This window comes from Canis lupus, chromosome 30 (assembly GCF_048164855.1).
Source record: "Canis lupus baileyi chromosome 30, mCanLup2.hap1, whole genome shotgun sequence".
Taxonomy (NCBI): Eukaryota; Metazoa; Chordata; class Mammalia; order Carnivora; family Canidae; genus Canis; species Canis lupus.
This window is the reverse complement of record NC_132867.1, coordinates 38,489,629-38,509,142: the sequence shown is the minus strand read 5'-3', so window position 1 is coordinate 38,509,142 and position 19,514 is coordinate 38,489,629. Positions and strand designations below refer to the sequence as shown.

The following is a 19,514-nucleotide window of genomic DNA, read 5'->3' as shown; positions in this document are numbered from 1 at the left end:
CCAGAACATTCATGTTTAATTTTTAACATATATTTATGATTTCTTTTAATAGAGTATGTTCTCTCAGTGGTTCAGTGGTTCTCTCAGTATTACTTGTTGGTGGAGTTAATGTGGCTGAAACCAGACAGGAGTACATCCAAGGAAGCAGAAAAGGAGCAGGACCCTTTTAGGACATTTTGGCATGAAGAGGAGGGACTACAAGGGGAGGGGTAGACCAAAGGGTAGATGGTTTCTTTTTATAAGTACTTGTTTATTATCAGTCTTTTTCTGACTAACATTTTTCAGTTTTTGTACCCTAGAAAATTGTACTTGTTGGCTCCTTTACCAAGCTTCTTACAATTTGGAAGAATGAAGGCCATATATAATGAGAGCGGAACACACAAAGAAAATAAACCATGGTTCTAGTACTCCGGCTCAGTCCCATGTGGGACAATGGGAAGGACAGACTTGGTAATGAAGATCGACAGGAAGCAGATTGTATCTTGTGTTAGAGTGGAATCTCTGAGTCCCAGGGGAGAAGGAGAGAGAGAGATTGGTTCTATCTGGGCAATCAATGGAGGCTTCTTAGAAGAATTGCTGTTTGATCTCTACCTTCTCGAGAATCTAAATATGCCTTAATTAATGTTTAGTGAATGAATTAATGAATAGAGAGTGCTTTGTTTTTCTGTGTTTTGGTTGTTCATGGAAAGGGGAGGTGAGCAGGCTTCAGATGTAGAAGGAACATCACATAAGCCTGACAGCTGATAATTAGTCAATATTTGTTAAGAATTCATGAATTCTAATAAGGATGTTGAGGATGGGTCATACATGAAAATAAGGCATCCTTAAATGAATAATGCAACTCAGTGTTAAAAATATTTGCGAAAAGTTATCCATACTAAAATTATAGTTAGTTACCTTGAGCCTAAAGACGGTGTCTTCTTTATCATATTTTTCCCTCAGCATGAAGAAAAAATAAATACTAATAAAGACCTTAGGTAAAGTGAGACACACCGGGAATGCTCTGGATTATGTCCACATACAGAGAATATGCCTTAATCTAAATGAAGATACCTATGCCATGTTTCCATTTTTCAAAAACTTCCAAATTGATTTTTATAAATTTACCTATTACAATAATGTTTCTCATCCTGTGAAAAGCATATACACAGGAAAGAAAACAGAGTTCTTGCTCCAGCTTGGCCACTAATTCTAGGTGATTTTAGCTATATTCCATCTTGCTGTGATTCTATTTATTTAATTTACAAATGGTGATAGGATTGCAGACTTGTCATTAAGCAATGAAGTCTTGTTCTCACATAATATCTCAGTATTTCTAACAGACAATCTCTAGCTGATGCTCTGGTTGAGCCTTGTGAATATCTAGAGATCCAGAGTCCACTCTGCTTAGCCGCTGCCCTCTACCCCCACCCCACCCCCACTTGTTCTTTCTCTGGGGGCTCCTGGTGTGTGGGGCTCCCCAAATAGCCACTAGACTACAATCATGAGGTTCCTCCCTAGCACTAAATCCTGATCTATAAGAAGTCTGTGTCTGGATTTCTTTTTATCCCATACAGGGCAAGTGTTTCTCTTCTGTATATGAGTTAATTTACCTTAATGCTATCTTTATCCTCCACCACCTTTGCCTGTGTAAGAAAGATGGAACCCAGAGAAACAGATCTCAATCTTTATTGTGTAGAACCACTTGAATAGTTCATTGGAATGCAAGGTGCTATCCTGTTTCTCCCTCTGTATGCCCTGCTTCCCAGTCTTATTGAGCAAGTCTGGCTGAGAGGCCATAGATCTGATTTGAAAACAACATCCCTGGTGATTTTTATTTATTTTTATTTTTTTTTTATTTTTTTTTAAATTTTTATTTATTTATGATAGTCACAGAATGAGAGAGAGAGGCAGAGACACAGGCAGAGGGAGAAGCAGGCTCCATGCACTGGGAGCCTGATGTGGGATTCGATCCCGGGTCTCCAGGATCGCGCCCTGGGCCAAAGGCAGGCGCTAAACCACTGCGCCACCCAGGGATCCCCCCTGGTGATTTTAATAGCAGGTGGTCCAGAGATTACTTAGGAGAAAAAACAAACAAACAGAAAAATAAAAAAAAAATAAGATCATCACTGGGGGTTCATAGGATGGCAAACAGAGAGGAAGCACAGTTATCAAAATGAGTTTTCTTTTCATACTTAGGGATTGTTCCCTTTTAGGTTTGATCCAAAATCTACTTGTCACCACAAGGGAGAAATCAGAATCTTTTATTAAGGTGGAATTTTTTTCCCAAGAATGATTTAAAACGTGAGTATTTTATAGTCTGGAGCTGTGATAATAAGTATCGTGCATGAGGAGCTTGCATATTGTGGCGTAGGCACCAGCTCCCATTCCCATACTACAGCACTGGATGGATGCAAGAGATCCAATGGCATTTATACTCCTCCTCTCTTCCATCATTCCTTGTGATTTGCTTTGCGTTCAGTAAGGATTCCATTGTCCCTATGAGCTAGAAAAGAAGGGACACTAAAATGCTGCTTGCTATCAAAACTGTGGCTTCTCTGTGTAGAAAGCAGAGGGTTCTCAGGTAAGTGACCTGAGGGTGGAGGGGTTACCTTCATTATTTAATGGGCAGGCAGACTTTTCTTTACCCAGTGGAGTAGCCCCTGCTCTGCTCCAATGTTAGGTAAGCCCTGCATCTGTCCCTGGAGCCATTCCCTGCCTCATCAGCTCACTCACCTAGTAGTCGGCATTGACTCAACACTCTCTGAGGCCCAAAGTTGAATACCCCTGAGCTCCTCTCCAAGGATCTCTAAAGCCCTACAGAAGAAAGACAGATACTTTATATCATGCAAAAGTGCTTGGGAAGTGCATCAGTTTGCTAAGGCAGCTGTGACAAAGTCCCACACACTGATGGCTTACACAACAAATGTCTCGTGTCACGGTTCTGGAGACCAGAAGTCCAAGATCAAGGTGCGGGAGGGCTGATTCCTCCTGAGGGCAGAGAGGGAGCATCTACTCCATCGTCTCCCCTGGCTTCTGGTGTATTCTTTAGCATTCCTTGGCTTGTAGCCACACCACCCCATCTCTGTCAGCATCCTCACAGGAGTCAGGGTCCACCCTAATCCAGAGGATCTCGTGTCTGATGATATTTTTGGCGATCCTATCAGCACTCCTATTTCCAAATCACGGTCTGAAGTACTAGAGATTAGAAATACCATATTTGCTCAACATGATTTGGTCATTAGGGGTTTGAAAAAGGGAAGTGGATGGTGAGAGAGGGAGGGGAGAAGAGGGAGGGGGACTGACTTATGAATGGGTGATTATTGCCTCTGTCCTTGCAAACATTTCCAGAAATGGGCAGTACTTTCAAAAAAAAAAAAAAAACTATGAGAAAACCAAAATTGTTCTTTTCCTTGGGGCAGATCTAATGTTACAAGCATAAATTAATGAAGGGAAAGACTAAACTGTGGCTCCCAAATCCACATGTTGAGAATTATTCCCTCCGCCTCCTCCCTCTCCTAGGTATCTCCTCCAGCAGAACTGATGGATAGTGGATGGAATGATTTTATGAAAATAAAAGCTAGGGCATACTCTCTGCTCACACTCTCTGATGACATTCTGTTTCATGAGAGAAGTCAAAGTTCTAGAAAGTTCTTCCTCAGCTCTGTCCCTCACCTCTGACTCCCCATAACCCTAACACTGTGTGACCCCACATGCACCTTCTTCTCCCTTCCTGCCTCCCCACCCAGCGGCCACCCGCTGTTCTGTCCACTGGTCGGTTGGCTGCTCTGGCCCTAGCATATGGGGCAGTGCCTGCCCTGGGTGAGCACTTTCTCAAAAGTAGCTGCTGTGTCAGTGAGTGGACCTAGGACTTGGAAGCTAGAGGGACACATGTCAACACCAGGTGGACCGTGACCACCCTTTGTGAGATGGGTTGCACAGAGAGGATTTTACCCAGGTCATCCTACCTTGCAGAGCATATTTCTCTCACCTGTGTGATGGGCATACTGATTTCTCTGGGCTTCGGTTTCTCCATCTGAAAAATGGAGACACCAGTTGTACCAGCCCCTTGGGTCATCAGAGGGTTCAGTAGCACAAATTGTGAAGTTCTAAGTCACTGCTTGTGTTAGGTGAAAACAGCCAACTTAATAAATTTTCACATCTTTATTCCCTTTCTGTTTCTTTTGAAGTTTTCTCTGATGAACATGAATTGCTTTTATGATCAGAATTCTAAAAAGCTGCATTAAAAAAAAAAAAACCAAAGGCAATGCAATGATCACATAATGTCTGGTTTAAACGTTGGTGCCTAAGAGCATTGTTCTAAGTTCAGGTTTGCACCAGGGGACTTTGTTGCCAAAGACAACTATGGAGAGGCCAGAGCTCCTAAGTCCCCTATGGCTCTCCCCCCCTACCCCACCCCAGTTAACAATATGCTTTATGGCAACAGATTACACTGCCTGCATAGAGGTCCCTCTTATTATATTTTCCAATGTGAAAGATCTAAATAGCATGTATTATCCTCTTGATCCTCAAAGCAATCCCATAGGGAAAATAAACCTTTTTTTTTAATAACATAGAATTGGAGGCTCAGATTTTTGCCCCAAATCATATCACTAGAAGATGCCCGAAATAAATACCAAGTGGTCCAACTTCAATTATTGTTCTCTTGCTCAAAGCTGCCTCCTTTCTGGCCATAATTCCTCTTTCTGATAAATCTCTTTAAAACCATGTCCAAATAATTTTTTAAAAAGTCTCCCCAGTCAGAATAGTATGAGGGAGTTAGGATGTTTGGAAGACAATTTTGATGTCTTTTATAAAATCTAATGACCTTTTTGAACTTTGACATCAGGAAGAGTTTTAGGAATAAGTGTAAGGTCCATTAAAGTTAAAGTTATATTCTCAAAAAAAAATCCAATTTTAATTTTTTTTCCGTTGCCACACAAACAAATGGGTTGTGTCCAGGCCTGCCAAAGTGGTATTCTGTTCCAAACAAGCCTGCGAAGCATATGTGAAACAGATGAGAATTTGTGCTTTGCCCTAATCGAGGTGTCCTATCCAACACCCATGTGATCCACTAACTTATCCAGCTCACACCCACAGGCTCCAGGTGCATTACATATTTATCTGCCAGTCATTCCTATTAGACTTCAAGCTTCTCAAGAACAGAAACCGGCTCTTAAAAATCCACATACTCACTGTCAAGCACGTAGTATATGTTCAATTAATGTGTTTTAAGAATTGAGACAAATATAGTTTTTAAAAATATATTCTCCTATCTAAAGTCATTGAATTTCCATGGAATTTATGATGGTAATAATTTATTTTTTGACCCTATCGTATATCATAAATATCATGTCCTAATTAGCAAATGCAGAGGAAGGTTATAAAGGAAGCTAACGCTGATGGAGATGGAACTAGGATTGGCAGGTGTTTGCTGGGAACAAATCATGAGCTATTATTACAGCTGATCCTCACCCTAACTCTGGTCCTGGTTTTGCCTGATGATGGATGAGGACAGGGGTCTAGGGGACATTATTTGCCCATGTTCCTACATGTTAAAATAAGAGTAAACATTTCTTTTTAGTGCTTACTCTACAGGAGGCACACTTCTAAACCTTCTGACCTGTGTTATCTCATGTAATTCTCTCCCAAACCTTTAGGATAGGAGTATCATTGCATTCACTTTACAAATAAGGCCAATTTAGGCACAGAGGATATAAGTACAGATGCAGATTAGACTAGAATAAGTGGTGGATCATGAACATGAAAAAACTCCAGTGTCATGGTATCAAAGGTCACACTCTTAACCCTGACCACCTCTTAGGGAACCAGGTCTAACGCAGGCATGTCTGTCATAGAAGTCCATCTGCTTCCCCCAAACTAGAATATTCTATTTTTCTTGACCTATATTAGATGACTCCACATAAGTTCAGAGACTTGATTATAATGCTATTATGGCTGTAGAGGTAACACTGGCAGAGATCATTATGGCCACCCACTATTTGATACCATTCTATACATTATTTCCAAATCAGAGGGCAATAAAAAATAGCTAAAATAATACAGAAAATTATATGGGCTAAATATCCTATAGAAAAATATTGAGTAAAATGATGAATAAATTAAAAAAAAACACCACTCCTAAATAATTGTTTTGGATAATATTGTTTATTAACTACTCTTCAAATGAAAATAATGTTGGTCAAGAAATATGTCCGTGAAAGCAAGCTTTTGGGGGTGAATGCCATTGGCCTGCAAGTGAGAGGGCAAAGCAGGTCCATGCCTGCGGAGTTCAGGTTGGCATCTGCAAGCAGGGCCTATGCACCCGATGCAGGTGAATACTGTCAAGATGCCAGAGGCCCCTTGGGCTACAGTTGAGATGCATGTGTTTTCTCGTTGATCTTCCTCTTTTTTCTTTTTTCTCATAAACGAGAGAAAGTAAAACCTTGACTTTCTTCTGAACTGTCACAAATGACATTTACTTTTTTCCCTGCGGAAACCACTCAAAATAATTAATATCCAAGAATATAATCTTTATACAACTACTTTGCTTCTAGAGAAATCCGAAGGTTAGAAAATGTCAAAAAGAATCTGAATTGATTTTGCCACCTGGGGTGAAATTTTCTATTCTCGTTACTAAAGTCAGTTTTCATAAAAAAAAAATTCATATACAATAACTTGGGAATATCTTAATTCTGATGGATTAAAAAAGCATATCGTTGCCTATTTACATTTTTCTTTTAATATAGAGCATTGGTGATAAGAGTTTATCAGCTATTTTATAAGCTTCTGATCTTCTATAGGAATAAAGTCAAAACAAAGTCACTCAAGTAAATTTTAAAATAATGACTCAATGATTTGAATCACGGATGTGTAGACGGGTATATGGGTAGATGGATAGGTGGGTGGTGGGTGAATGGATGTAGATGGGTGAGTGGGTGGTTGGAGGGGTGGATGAATGGAAGGTTGGGAGGGTACGTGGATGAGTGAAATGAATAGATAGGTGGATTGGTTTATTTGAACAATGCTTATACATTGGTTAAACGTTGTGCCTCTTTCTCTAGTTAGGAATGTGGAGAAAGAGAGCAATTTTTAGATAGGTTTGGGATATTTAAAATGTCATATGCCTGTATATTTATAGCGCACTACAAAGAAATGATTTTCACGTGCATTTACACATGCATAGATATAATCACACTTGCAGGCAGGAGATAAGGGCAGTTTTGATCATTCATAAGCTTTGGTAATTAAATAGTATTGTGTTGAAAGTATCCTGAAACAATCTAGGGATCCTTAAAATCATTTTTTTATTTTTTACTCAGCTTCCCTGCCCTTGCCGACCAGTTACAAGTGGGACATTTTTCTGTCCTACTGGTAAAGTCAGTCAAATCGAATGGTATTCTTTCTGTTAACACATACACACATCTAGGCTTAGGCCCAACCATCATCACAAACTCAGGCTTTCTCAGTGCTCCCTAGGGCACCGTGAGATGTCCTTTTGCCCTTGGACTTTGCCTTCTGTTCCTGTCTTCTTGACTCACTCCACAACATCTTTTAGATGTTTCCAAACACTCTGTGTACACGTCTGCCTCAGTGTCCTTCTATTTGTAGGTGTTTCTGCCAGGGATGCTCTCTCCCCAGATGACCACTGTTTCTCTCTCTCTCTCTCTCTCTCTCTCTCCCCCTCTCTCCTTCTTTCCCTCTCTTCCTCTCTCCCTCCCTCTCTCCCTCCCTCTCTTTGAGTCTGTGCCCTGGGTCACCTTATGGCCCTAACCATCTCATATCACTGCACACCCACCACCCTCAATCCTCAATCTCCCTTCCCTGATTCTTTTTTGGTCTAGAGCCTCCTTGGCCCCTCCATGTAACCCATCTGACCACTGTATTTACAATCATGAGTGAATAGGACATTTCTTCTCACTTCTGTTTCTCTTTCTCTCTACCAGGCATTCATGCCACCCCACACAGTCCTTTATCTTGTTTAGTGCCTGTGTCACTCTTGTCCAGGCACGCATGTCACCTGCCCATTCAGTGACATATCCCCAGTCCCTGGAATAGAGCCTCATAACAGTTGATGGGATTTGGGAGTGGGGGTGAGGTACGATTAACCATTAGCTTTACTAGAACCTGAAGCTGTCTTATCTGAGATTTATTGGTATTTCAGCTTCATTGTTCATTCTCCATGTTGCCCACCAATGTGAATTCTGAAGGAATTTCTTTATGTATTTACAACAACCTCTTTTATATAACAATGTTGATTTGGAGCCACTTGATTTATATGACCTTTAAAAAAAAAAGACAGTAATGACAGTATAAAAGAATTTACTAAAACATAAAGTAAAAACTCTTGAGTATTTGGGAATGTTCACCTTCAATTATATTACAGATTTTTCAGTTGCTAGGCTTTGGCGTCCAGGGTGGTCAGACCCCAGCTCTGCCTCCTGGTGGCCCATTGTCCTGGACTCCACATTTATCCTTCTCCAGCCCAGTGGCCCACCTTCGAGTGACACCCACATCAGTCACTGGTGCAGAGGACCAAAAGTAGGGTGTTGAAATGCATTTCCTTGTTGTTGGTTCATCGGTTTCATTGAATTTCTGTCTGAAATGAAGGCAGGGAAGGGGCAGGACCAGCATTGTCTACCATGTGGCTTGGGTTCTGATGGCTAGAGCCCTGTTCCCTCCACCTCTGGTGGAGGAGGCTCAGGGATCAGGGTGGACAACTCTATTTGCTTCTGTGGCCTCCCTGGAATTTTGGGTTGGAATTCCCTGGAGGAATCCACCTTGTCCTTTGCTTGCCCCAGGCTTACTGAGCATCCCCCCTGTGAGCCAGAAATTGCCAGGCATGGGGCCCAAGGGTAGGAGACACCAACATTGGCCCTTCTCCTCCGTCTGTGGTGCAGGGGGTGACACCCACAAGGCTCCAGTGAGACAGATGTGCTGGTGCCAGGAGAAGAAATGGTCAGGACTCATGAGCATGTCACCTGTAGGAAAAGGCAAGCACACAGGGGAAGATTTGAAGCGAGACAAATGTGGTGGCAGAGGCAATGTGTCAGACAGAGGGGACCTGGAGGAGAGAGAGAGAGTGTGGTGTGCTGGAGGTGGGGAAAGGCCTGGGCAAGGGGACTGATCAGGTGCAGAAGGTGAGGCTGCAGATGCAAGCAAGCACTTACCCTGTGATGATGTCCTGTGAGCCATGGTAATGGTCCTGTTAGTGTTGAGAAGACACAGAGACTTCATTGCTGAGGAGGTGCAATCGCCTTTGCAATATAAATGTTCACTCTGCCTGCAGTATAGCAGGTGGTTGGGGAAAGGGGCTGACCTGCTCCAGATGTGGGGCATGCTTGGGTCATAATCCCGGTGAGAGTTAGGGAGAGCTTGACTCAGAGGATAGGACTCTGGCCGAGCTGAGGGATGACGTGGCATGGAGTGGAATGGACTTGGTGACATGGTGGATAATGGCAGGGAGAAAAAAAGAGGGCAAGTGAAGTGACCTCCTTACTTAGGTACAGGGTGAGTGGTGGAAAGTTTGACTCACATGCAGGGAACCAGGTGAAGTGTGGGCTTTGGGTGGAGAAAGAGGAGTTTGGTTATCAGAGGGTTTGATTTTGAAGTTTCTCCAGGATTTCTCCATAGAGAGGAGACTGTATATGAGAAAGCATATCTTCTTTAGGAAAATAGGCTATTTGCTGTTATATATCAGGAACTTGAGTCCTTTCATAGGGTGGTTGTGAGATAATTCAGAAATTTCCTAATGTGACATAAAATGGGGCAGAGGATTTACTTTCAGTGCAAAAGAACTACCACCTGAAATCAAAACTCCTAATGAATAAATCGTAGACAACTGGTCAACTAAAGTGATAGGAATTTTTTCTCTTCTTGATGATATGAAAGTATGTTCTGGCCCACACTCTATTTTTCCAACAAGGCTAAGATGGAGAAAACAGCTGGTCAAGTCTGTATGTGTCTCTGAAGAGCAGAAGAGGAGGATCAAGCCCAGCATAAGCTATTTGGGGGGGGGGGAGTTATTGGGAGTTATTGGGAGAACTGATGGTGCTTTTTTTCTTAGAACTGAATTTGTATCTCACAATTTCCACGTTCTTGTGCATTTTGTTTGATCCAGCCCCTTTCAAGGGCAGTGTGGAGCTGAGAAGTAGACCTGGGGCAATTGTGAAAGGTTTCGTGTGTGTTATTTCATCTTTGCAGTACGGTACCCCTTGGAAATAGTACCCTTGGAGTTAAGACAGTACATCCCCAATACATAAATTGTCTCTTCAAAGTATTGCTGGAGGCAGTGGGAAATAAAAAAGATATCAAACCTGTTTCCATAAACTTTATTATCTCCCATAACTGTGCTTTCTAGGTAAATAAAGATTCCTAGTTTTGTTTTGTTTTTTTTTTTCTGCATTAAGAAAGAGGAGAGATGGCCAAAGGGAGAGCTGCCCAAGGGTTCTTCTAATCCTCTGATATTTTATAGTGAAAAAAACTTCCTCTAAGAAGTAAGCTATATTTCCAAGGCAGTTATGAACATTATTCCAAATCCAAAGACATATCTGCAACATTCTTAAAGCTCTTTTATACCTAAATGGCTAAGAAGCTTAGGAATTTACCTCAAGTGTTTCTCATCGCACCAGATTAGGGTCGGATAGGAGCTGATGTGAGAGAGATGATTGTAAAATATCCACTGACAGACAGAAATGACCACCAGTCTCTGAGGATCAGGATGTGGACCTTTGATTGGCTAGATACTTAGTATTAAGGAGATCTATATGGCTTTGAAAGGCTTTGAAAGGATCCAAGACTTTTAAGATAAGGTTACTCCTAATCAACACAAGCAAATATTAGAGCTTGGAGTGAAATCTCTGCAAACATATTCCTATTCAAGAGAAAAAACTATTTTAACAGCCACCAAGAAACCCCACCATGTTCTGTGATAGAAACATGCAAAACTCATGATAGATGTATGTCAGTGCCTTTTAGCACTGAAGGGTGTGATGAATGCTTTCTGGTGACTCACTCAAGAACCTTCCCGAAGGTAAGTGCCATGGCAAACTTTGAGAAAGAGAAGAGTCCAAAAATGGAAAGCCTTGACATTGCTAAGGACAAACTATGTCTTTAATCACACCCATGATGATTCTCTGACTACTACTCACTCTCTATCTTCGGAGATTCTGAAATCAGAGACATTGCTTTACAAGGTGATTTATTGACACCAACTCAGCAAAGACAAAAAACACAATCAGTGTCCCTCAGCAGGGGAGGAGAGACATAAGAGGGTATTTCTCAAGCCTGTGGCCTTAAGAAACCGAGCATTTAATTAGAAAGATGAGGCACAGTCACACACAATTTATCAGTAATGTGAGACAGTGGTGCCGACAATGTCCCAACACGAAGATTATAAAACAATTCTTTCTTTTAGTTCAAGGAAGAACATTATCCAGTATATATTGGGAAGGGATATTTTAAATCAGGGCTGTCCTAGAAAATCCAGAGCAAATGTTGATGCATATTCTGCTTGTAAAAAAAAAAAGTTTTTATTTTTTACACTTCCTAAATGTGTATAATAAAATATCAGAGGCCAGGAGTTAATATAGCAGAATGATTCCATGATGTTTTTAGACTTTAGTCCTAAAATCAGTGTGATGAGTCTTGCTTTGTGTCTCTTATGTCTTATTTGAGCCCCATGCAGGAATGGAATGGAATTCTGGAATTCACCATTCAGTGTGTCCCAGGTCTTGTGGCTGTGGCCGTGTCCACATCATGGAGATCTCTGTGAAGTGAAATCAGTGGTAATTTATCAAGTCATCCTGAGCACTTCAAGGAATACTTCACCCCAGTGCTGAAGGATTGCTTTTTTGGCTTAGAGTTTTGAAATGGGGCCCTGATATTTTGGGACACAAAGATGGTTGCCCACTCGTGTCACTTTACACCATGGAAATCTCAGGGAAGTCCGGATGAGAGGCTTGCTCCCGTGTTCTCATCCCTCTGAGGAATGCATTCTTCAGAGAGGAGGGGGAGCAGGGTGTAGGGCTCCTGTCTCAGACTTCCACCCAAGATTCCTCCTTGGGAGGCGAGAGTGGCTTCAGATTTCCTTTGAACCAGTAGCTGTGACAGCCAAAAAAAGGCACTGCTGGATTTGTCCCAGGATATTTCAGTTATCCATCGCTGTGAAATAAACCACCTCAGAACTCAGTGTCTTCAGATAAGAGCTATTTATTTAGTTCATGCTTCTCTAAGTTGGCAGTTTGGGCTAGGCTCAGCTGGGCTTGGGCATGAGGCTGTGACAGCTTCTTGTTGGGAAGATGGCTCTGTTTTTGGGTTGGGGTTGCCCAGCTGTGCATCTGGATGATGGGAGGAATGGAGCCAATTGCCTCTTGTTAGCAGCAGCCTAACCTGGGCTTGTTCATGGGGTATCTCAGCAGAGTTCAGGGAGAGAGAGAGTGCTTAAGGTCTCCTAACACCCTAGCTGGGTGCCGGCACACAGTAACTTCTTCCTCATTATATAGGTTGATGTCACATGCAATGTCCCTGCATGTGGTTCTCTCCAAACTGTCTCAGTGTCTGGTCAGCAAAGTTCCTGGCTCTCTGGCAGGTGCTTAGACTGCTTTCATTGTCTTCAGTACCCCCAAGTCCCACCCACCGGCCATGCCGACCCTCAGCCCAACTCTTTCCTGAAAGAGGCCTTGTATCTACATAGCTAAAAAGAAGAACACAATAGAACAATTGTGCTTAATATTCTCATCACAGGACCAGCATCCTTAAGGCCAGGACTCCCTGAGAAGCCCCCATCTCCCTAGCCTGAACAAGCCAAAAAAAGGGTAAAGGTAATTTGAGCTTTCCTGGAAGGCTTGACCTTATGCTAAGTCACATACAGCTCTCCTCTATACTCAGGGCTCCCTCAGAAAAAATCTAGTCCCCTCCAACTGCTCAGGGGCATCTAGGTGAGTACCACCTAGCCCTAGGGACATCATAGTTCTGCATCTGGTGTCATTTTCCATTTAAAGAGCTGATGCAGCCTCCCTGAAACCCCAAGACAAGAAATTGAGTGTGAGCAGTTTATTTCAGAGGCAGGGAATTAGGACAAGAAAAGAAAGAAGATAGTAAAGCGATTGTTGTCCAGTGGGTTACTGGACATCTGAGATTGGTGGCTCAGCCCCACCTGGGATGCTGAGAAACCTGGTCCTTCCTTAAGGAAGGATCACACCTGAGGTACAACAAACCTGCCTTATCTATGGTTGAGGGCTGTTCCTGGGGACTTTGGCCCCCAGCACTGCCTGTCCTGCTTGCTGGCTAGAGAAGGCTCCGAGGTATAGGGTGCAGCTGTGTGCAGTGGGACCCCTCTGGGCTGAAACTGGAACATGGTTGCCTCAAAGCATTAAGCGAACTTCATGAGGCCACACAGCCAGGAACCAAGTCTGACTTTAAAGTCCTTGCTCTTTCTTACTGCACTAGGCACCATTCCAACCACAGAATGCAATGCCCCCAAAGGGGAAAAAAAGACCAGAGCAACTGAGTGTGCTAGGCCTTTGCACACTCTGGAATCCACTCTGCAATCCTTCCCTGCTGGGCAGAGAGCCTGGCAGGGCTGAGGGCCCTAAGGATGGAAGAACTGATGTTGTGGAAATGGAGAGCAAGTCAGCAAGCCAGAAAAGAGTAGGAGAGAAGAATTAATGATACGCCTGTGGTTAGGGATCCATGGGAGTCCCTGGGTGTGCAGAAGGCTTGGTGACGAAAACCAAACTCATTCTGAAAAGTGACTGTTTTAATATCTTAGCAAACCACTGATACATTCAGAGAAGGGTTTACAGGAGTGTGTAATTGTTCTTCTTACCCAAACCATGTTTGTTTCATGGCAGTCTGAGGCCTAGAGCATGAAGCCCCACATTCTGTGGTGATCTATTCTGATCTTTTCTAACTGCACCCCTGCCCACTGCTAGACAAAAACAGGGACACTGCTCCTCCAAAATCTGGAGGCATGGCGTCACTTTTTTTTCTTTTATATAACTTTTTTTTTTTTACTTAAATTCAATTTGCCAACATATAGTATAACACCCAGTGCTCATCCCATCAAGTACCCTCGTCAGTGCCCGTCACCCAGTCACTCCATCCCCCCACCCACCTCCCCTTCTGCAACCCTTTATTTGTTTCCCAGAGTTAGGAGTCTCTCATGGTTTGTCTCCCTCTCTAATTTTTCCCCACTCAGTTTCCCCTTTTCCCTTGTATTCCCTTTCACTATTTCTTATATTCCACATATGAGTGAAACCATATGATTATTGTCCTTCTCCGATTGGCTTCTTTCACTCAGCATAATACCCTCCAATTCCATCCATGTAGAAGCAGATCATAGGTATTCATCCTTTCTGATGGCTGAGTAATGTTCCATTGTGTATATAGACCACATCTTCTTTATCCATCCATCGAAGGACATCATGGCTTCTTCCACAGTTTGGCTGTTGTGGACGTTGCTGCTATGAACATCGGCGCTCCTTCCTTTCACTACATCTATATCTTTGGGGTAAATCCCCAGTAGTGCAATTGATGGCTTATAGGGTAGCTCTGTTTTTAACTTCTTGAGGAACCTCTACACTGTTTTCTAGAGTGGCTGCAGCAGCTTGCGTTCCCCCCAACAGTGTAAAAGGGTTCCCCTTCTCTGCATCCTCTCCAATATTTGTTGTTTCCTGTCTTGTCAATTTTTGCCATGATCACCGGTGTGAGGTGGGATCCCATTGTGGTTTTGATTTGTATTTCCCTGATGGCAAGTGATGCAGTGCATTTTTTCATGTGCATGTTGGCCATGTGTAGGTCTTCTTTGGAGATATGTCTGTTCATGTCTGCTGGCATGGCGTCAATCTTTAATTTTGCATCCCCGGGTATATTTATATGATGTCCTATGATTTGTATATACTTGCATGAGATAAATACACCACAAATAAAGATCCACTTTGGGAATAGTATCTATAAACACAAATCATATGAATTGAGCATGCTTATTTGTGAAGTTATGATAAATTTTTCTAAGGTCTCTCTAGCATATTACTGGTATCACTATCATGTAAATTAACATAATGTACTTGAATTTTACAAGTATCTATGAATTTTTCTCCCCTGAGCCAAATAAGGCACCTTTCACCAGAAAACTTAAGGAAAAAAATGAATTAGTTTTGCTAGCCCAAATAACGTGTGTAGCTGACATATTGTATACTAAGAGCTTGTCCTGATTGTTAATTCATGGCAACACACCCACAAAAATGCTGGAAAAGCTTAAATCCACATAAGATATTTATATATATTTTTATTGTTTATATTTATATATGTATATGTATAAACATTTTACATAGAATTAGGATTTTTATATTAAGAGAAGCTAATTAAAATGTATATGTATATGTGATATTTATGTAATAAAATTTTTACAATTATGTACAATTTTAAAAATCTAATATGTTGAATTTTTTATCAATCACGAGCAACAAAAGGAGGGAAAGACTTTACAAATAGTTATTATGTTACTTCTGTGCATTTAGCATCTTTGTACTAGTAAAACTGGTGGAAAAGTTTAAAAATAAAGACACGGAAAAGGAAAGGAGAAAGACAGTTCTCCCATTGATACGGATTTCTGAATACTAATGATACGGATTTCTGAATATCTGTTTTTACTTTTCCAAATTTTATATTTTTTGGAAAAAAAATGTTGGAAAATACCAAATTTTTAAAAAGCTTAATTTGGGAGAGTTTGTTGATGAAAATTCTAGCTTTTAAGTTGCTCATGATCTAAATTTTCTTAGGTATCAAAACTGCTGCTACCAGTTTATTTTTAAAGGTAGACATGGGGGATCCCTGGGTGGCGCAGCGGTTTGGCGCCTGCCTTTGGCCCAGGGCGCGATCCTGGAGACCCGGGATCGAATCCCACATCGGGCTCCCTGCATGGAGCCTGCTTCTCCCTCTGCCTATGTCTCTGCCTCTCTCTCTCTCTCTGTGTGACTATCATGAATAAATAAATAAAATCTTTAAAAAAAATAAAAAATAAAAAAATAAAAAAAAATAAAGGTAGACATGGCATTAAAAAAAAAAACGAATTCTTTTCATCAGCCTCTCATATTTATTCAAGTTCTTGAGACAGTCTTGATATCATTGGACTCTATTCCCTATGCTGTATTTTTTATCCCTATGATTTATTTATTTTATAATTGGAAGTTTGTGCCTCTTTATCTTCATCACCTATTTTGCCCATCCCCTCTGTTTGTTCTTTGTACTTATGAGTCTGTTTCTGTTTTTTGTTTGTTGTTTGGTTGGTTTGGTCTTTATATTCTACGCATTAAGTGAAATGATATATTTGTCATTCTCTAACTTATTTTATAATACCCTCTAGGTCTATCCATGTTGTCACAAATGGCAAGATTTCATTCTTTTTTATAGCTGAGGATATTCCATTGTGCATAGATATCCCTCATCTTCTTTATCCATCCATCTATTGATGAGCACTTGGGCTGCTTCCATATCTTGGCTACTGTAAATATGCTGCAATAAACACAGGGGTGCATATATTTTTTTTCAAACAGCCCCCTGTAGATATAGAGATTTAATAGCTTCCTAAAATGAATTTTGTTTTGCTCATGACCGACTATAGACACCGGCTGGTGAATTTTGTGTACTCCGGTTCAAAAAGACTCACCAAGTAGAACTCTCCAGTTTCAAAACTGAGGAGTTGAAACCCAAAGAGATAACGTGACCTTGATTTAGTTATCAATATTTATTGTTTTGAAAGGGGGAAAAATCAAATTAATGAAGGCATTGGAAACTACATCGCATTCTTATTAAATACATTTTGTAGGATTCGTGCTTGATGATCATGAACATCAAATCTGACTTCCCTGTTGAGCAAAATGAACTATAATCAAGTGGAACAAATCGCATTGCTATTATCCCTTCTTGTGGATCTGAGCTAACACATGATAACCGAGCTGAAATGGTCTTTGTTTGCTTAGCTCCCTTCCTCAGGACAACTGCATGCGTTTTGCGCTTGGAGTTTATACCAGTTTTTGATCTACTAACTGCCTGGTACTTACTGCCCTCAATTTAATCTAGAGTTCTGTCTCCCTCTTCAGTTTAATTATAACACATGCCAGTGGGAAGCACATACTTTATGCTGAATTTTGTTCTAGAGTGCTTGTCAACCTCAGCACTGTTGGCATTCTGGGCCAGATGATTCTTTGCTCTAGGGGAAGGGGAGCCAGCTATCCTGGGCATTTTAAGATAGTGAGCAGCATCCCTGGCTTCTACCCACTAGATGTCAGTATCACCCATCCTCCCACTCCCAGTTATGACCAAAAGTATTTCCAGATATTCACCCAAGTATCCTCTGGAGTGCAAAGTGGCTCCCAGTTGAGAACCAATGTTGTAGGTAGAGTAGGTGTTGTAGGATTATTGTAAGACCCCAGAGACAGAAGGTGTTTCAGGAGTCTCTTGCAATCTTATTTTATTAAATCTGTTAGAAGCTTTGCAGATAAGGACTGTTTCAATTTAGCTATCAGGTGCTAACTCGAATTTAATCATTTAGGATGTTTGATATATACATGCCATGTATTTCTTTATTCAGTCTTAGTGGGGTATGTTTGTTTTGTGCCCTTAAGAACTTATACAAGTATAAACACGCTTAAGACATTTAGATCTTTGATGGCAATCTTTGATTTTGAAACACTTTCATGGGAAACATATTTGCTGGAATATGGTAGCATTGCATTTAACCTCGCCCCCCATTTGACTTGCTATGCTTATAGAGATTCATTTCTTCTAAAAGAAGGAGGGTTATTAAAAAGTAAGGCAGGCCTACTGACATGCAAACCTGACATATGTGTGGGCATTTCCCAGTACCCCTGAAATTCAACTTATATAGGTCTATGGCTCATAGAGTTTCTTCCAATGGAAATATATCCCTACATTCATGCCTCATGTAGGGCCAATGACTAAGGCCTCTCAGGCAACATATTGGATCAGAGTAGTTAGATGTCTTCTAATAGATGAGATGTCTGAAATAATGGGAGTGTTCACTGATATTAGGGGTCCGGGGCTGTAAGTGTTGCAGTCCAGAGGATGCAAGAAGGTAAGGCACCTGTTTTGTGATCTGAATTACCCAGGTGAATGATGTGAGCTTCAAAGGGGCCTGTGTGGTGGTGGTGTTTAGGTTTCATTGTTCAAACATTAGGCAAAAATCTATCGTATGAGGGTTCTCTAGAGGAATAGAACCAATAGGATCTGTGTGTGTGTGTGTGTGTGTACATGTACATACACACCTGCACCACCAGATCCTGGGTATGCCCTCCCTCTGCATTAAGTACAAGTATCTCTGCAAACCAGAGTAGCTGAAGGTCAGGCCCAGCTGCTGTGCCAAAGCAGTGATTCAAGGTGAGAGCAGTGGGCTGGATCCAGGAAAATAGCAGCAGGCTGCCCCTCCTGGTTCCCACAGGCAGGGGAATGGAGGGCCCTGTTGCCTGGCCATCCCATGGTCGGCCTTCCTGCTGTTGTCTCAGGAGCTAAGAGCCACAGGCCCCAGCACCAGTACCACACTACAGCCCGAAAGCAGGGGAAAGGAAGAGGGAGTCATCTTCTACTGGTTTGCTATTCTTACATCCATGGCCCTGTTTCCATGGACTTAAATCATGACATTTCAGTTTAGGTCTGGGCAGAACGGGCTAATACCTATTAACACTGAAAGCAGAATGTTAAATAGCCTCATGGAAATCTTCAACGGGGATGGTTTAGTGATCACCTGGGTCACCTTCCTCAAGTGACAGCAAGGGAAACGGACCCCTGAAGAGGTTAGGTAGCAGGCCAGCAAAGGCTGGTTTTAGGATCCAGGGTGGAAAATGCTTGAATTCACTACTGTCTAGAAAGAAAAGAGAAAGAGAGAGAGGAAAGAAAAGAGGGGGGAGAAGAGAGAGAAAGAGAGGAGAGAGAAAGAGAGGGAAGATAGAGGACAGAGAGAGAAAGGAGAGAGAAAAGGAAGGAGGAGAGGGAGAGAGAAGAGGGAGGAGAGAGGAGAGAAAGAGGGAGAGAGAGAGGAGAGAAGGGAAAGGGGGAGGAGAGAGAATGCAGAGAGGAAGGAGAAGGAGAGAGAGGGGAAGAGAGAGAAGAGGGAGAGGGAGGAGAGAGAGGAGAGAAAGAGGGAGAGAGGGAGAGAAGAGAGGGGAAGAGAGGGAGAGAGAGAATGCAGAGAGGAGGGAGGAGAAGGAGAGAGAGAGAGGAAGGGGGAGAAGAGAGAAGAGAGGGGAAGAGAGAGGAGAGGGAGAGAGGGAGGGAGAGAAAGAGAAGGAGAGGAGAGGGGAAGAGATAGGAGGAGAGAGAGAGAGAATGCAGAGAGGAGGGAGGAGGAGAGACGGAGGAGGAGGGAGAAGAGAGGGGAAGAGAGAGCAGGCAAGAGGGAGAGGAGAGGAGGGAGGAGAGGGAGAGATTTGGCCCCCAATGGCCCTGTGTGTGAATGTGCATGTCTCCACCTAGAAAGCAGACCTGATTGTGCGACCCTACCGGGTGCAGGGCGCCAC

General features: G+C 42.2%; 1 protein-coding gene across 3 annotated transcripts in view; it reads left to right on the top strand.

Moving 5' to 3' along the window:
• DSCAM (DS cell adhesion molecule) overlaps positions 1-19,514 on the top strand; it is a 732,791-nt gene that overhangs the window by 284,182 nt on the left and 429,095 nt on the right. The window lies entirely within an intron of this gene.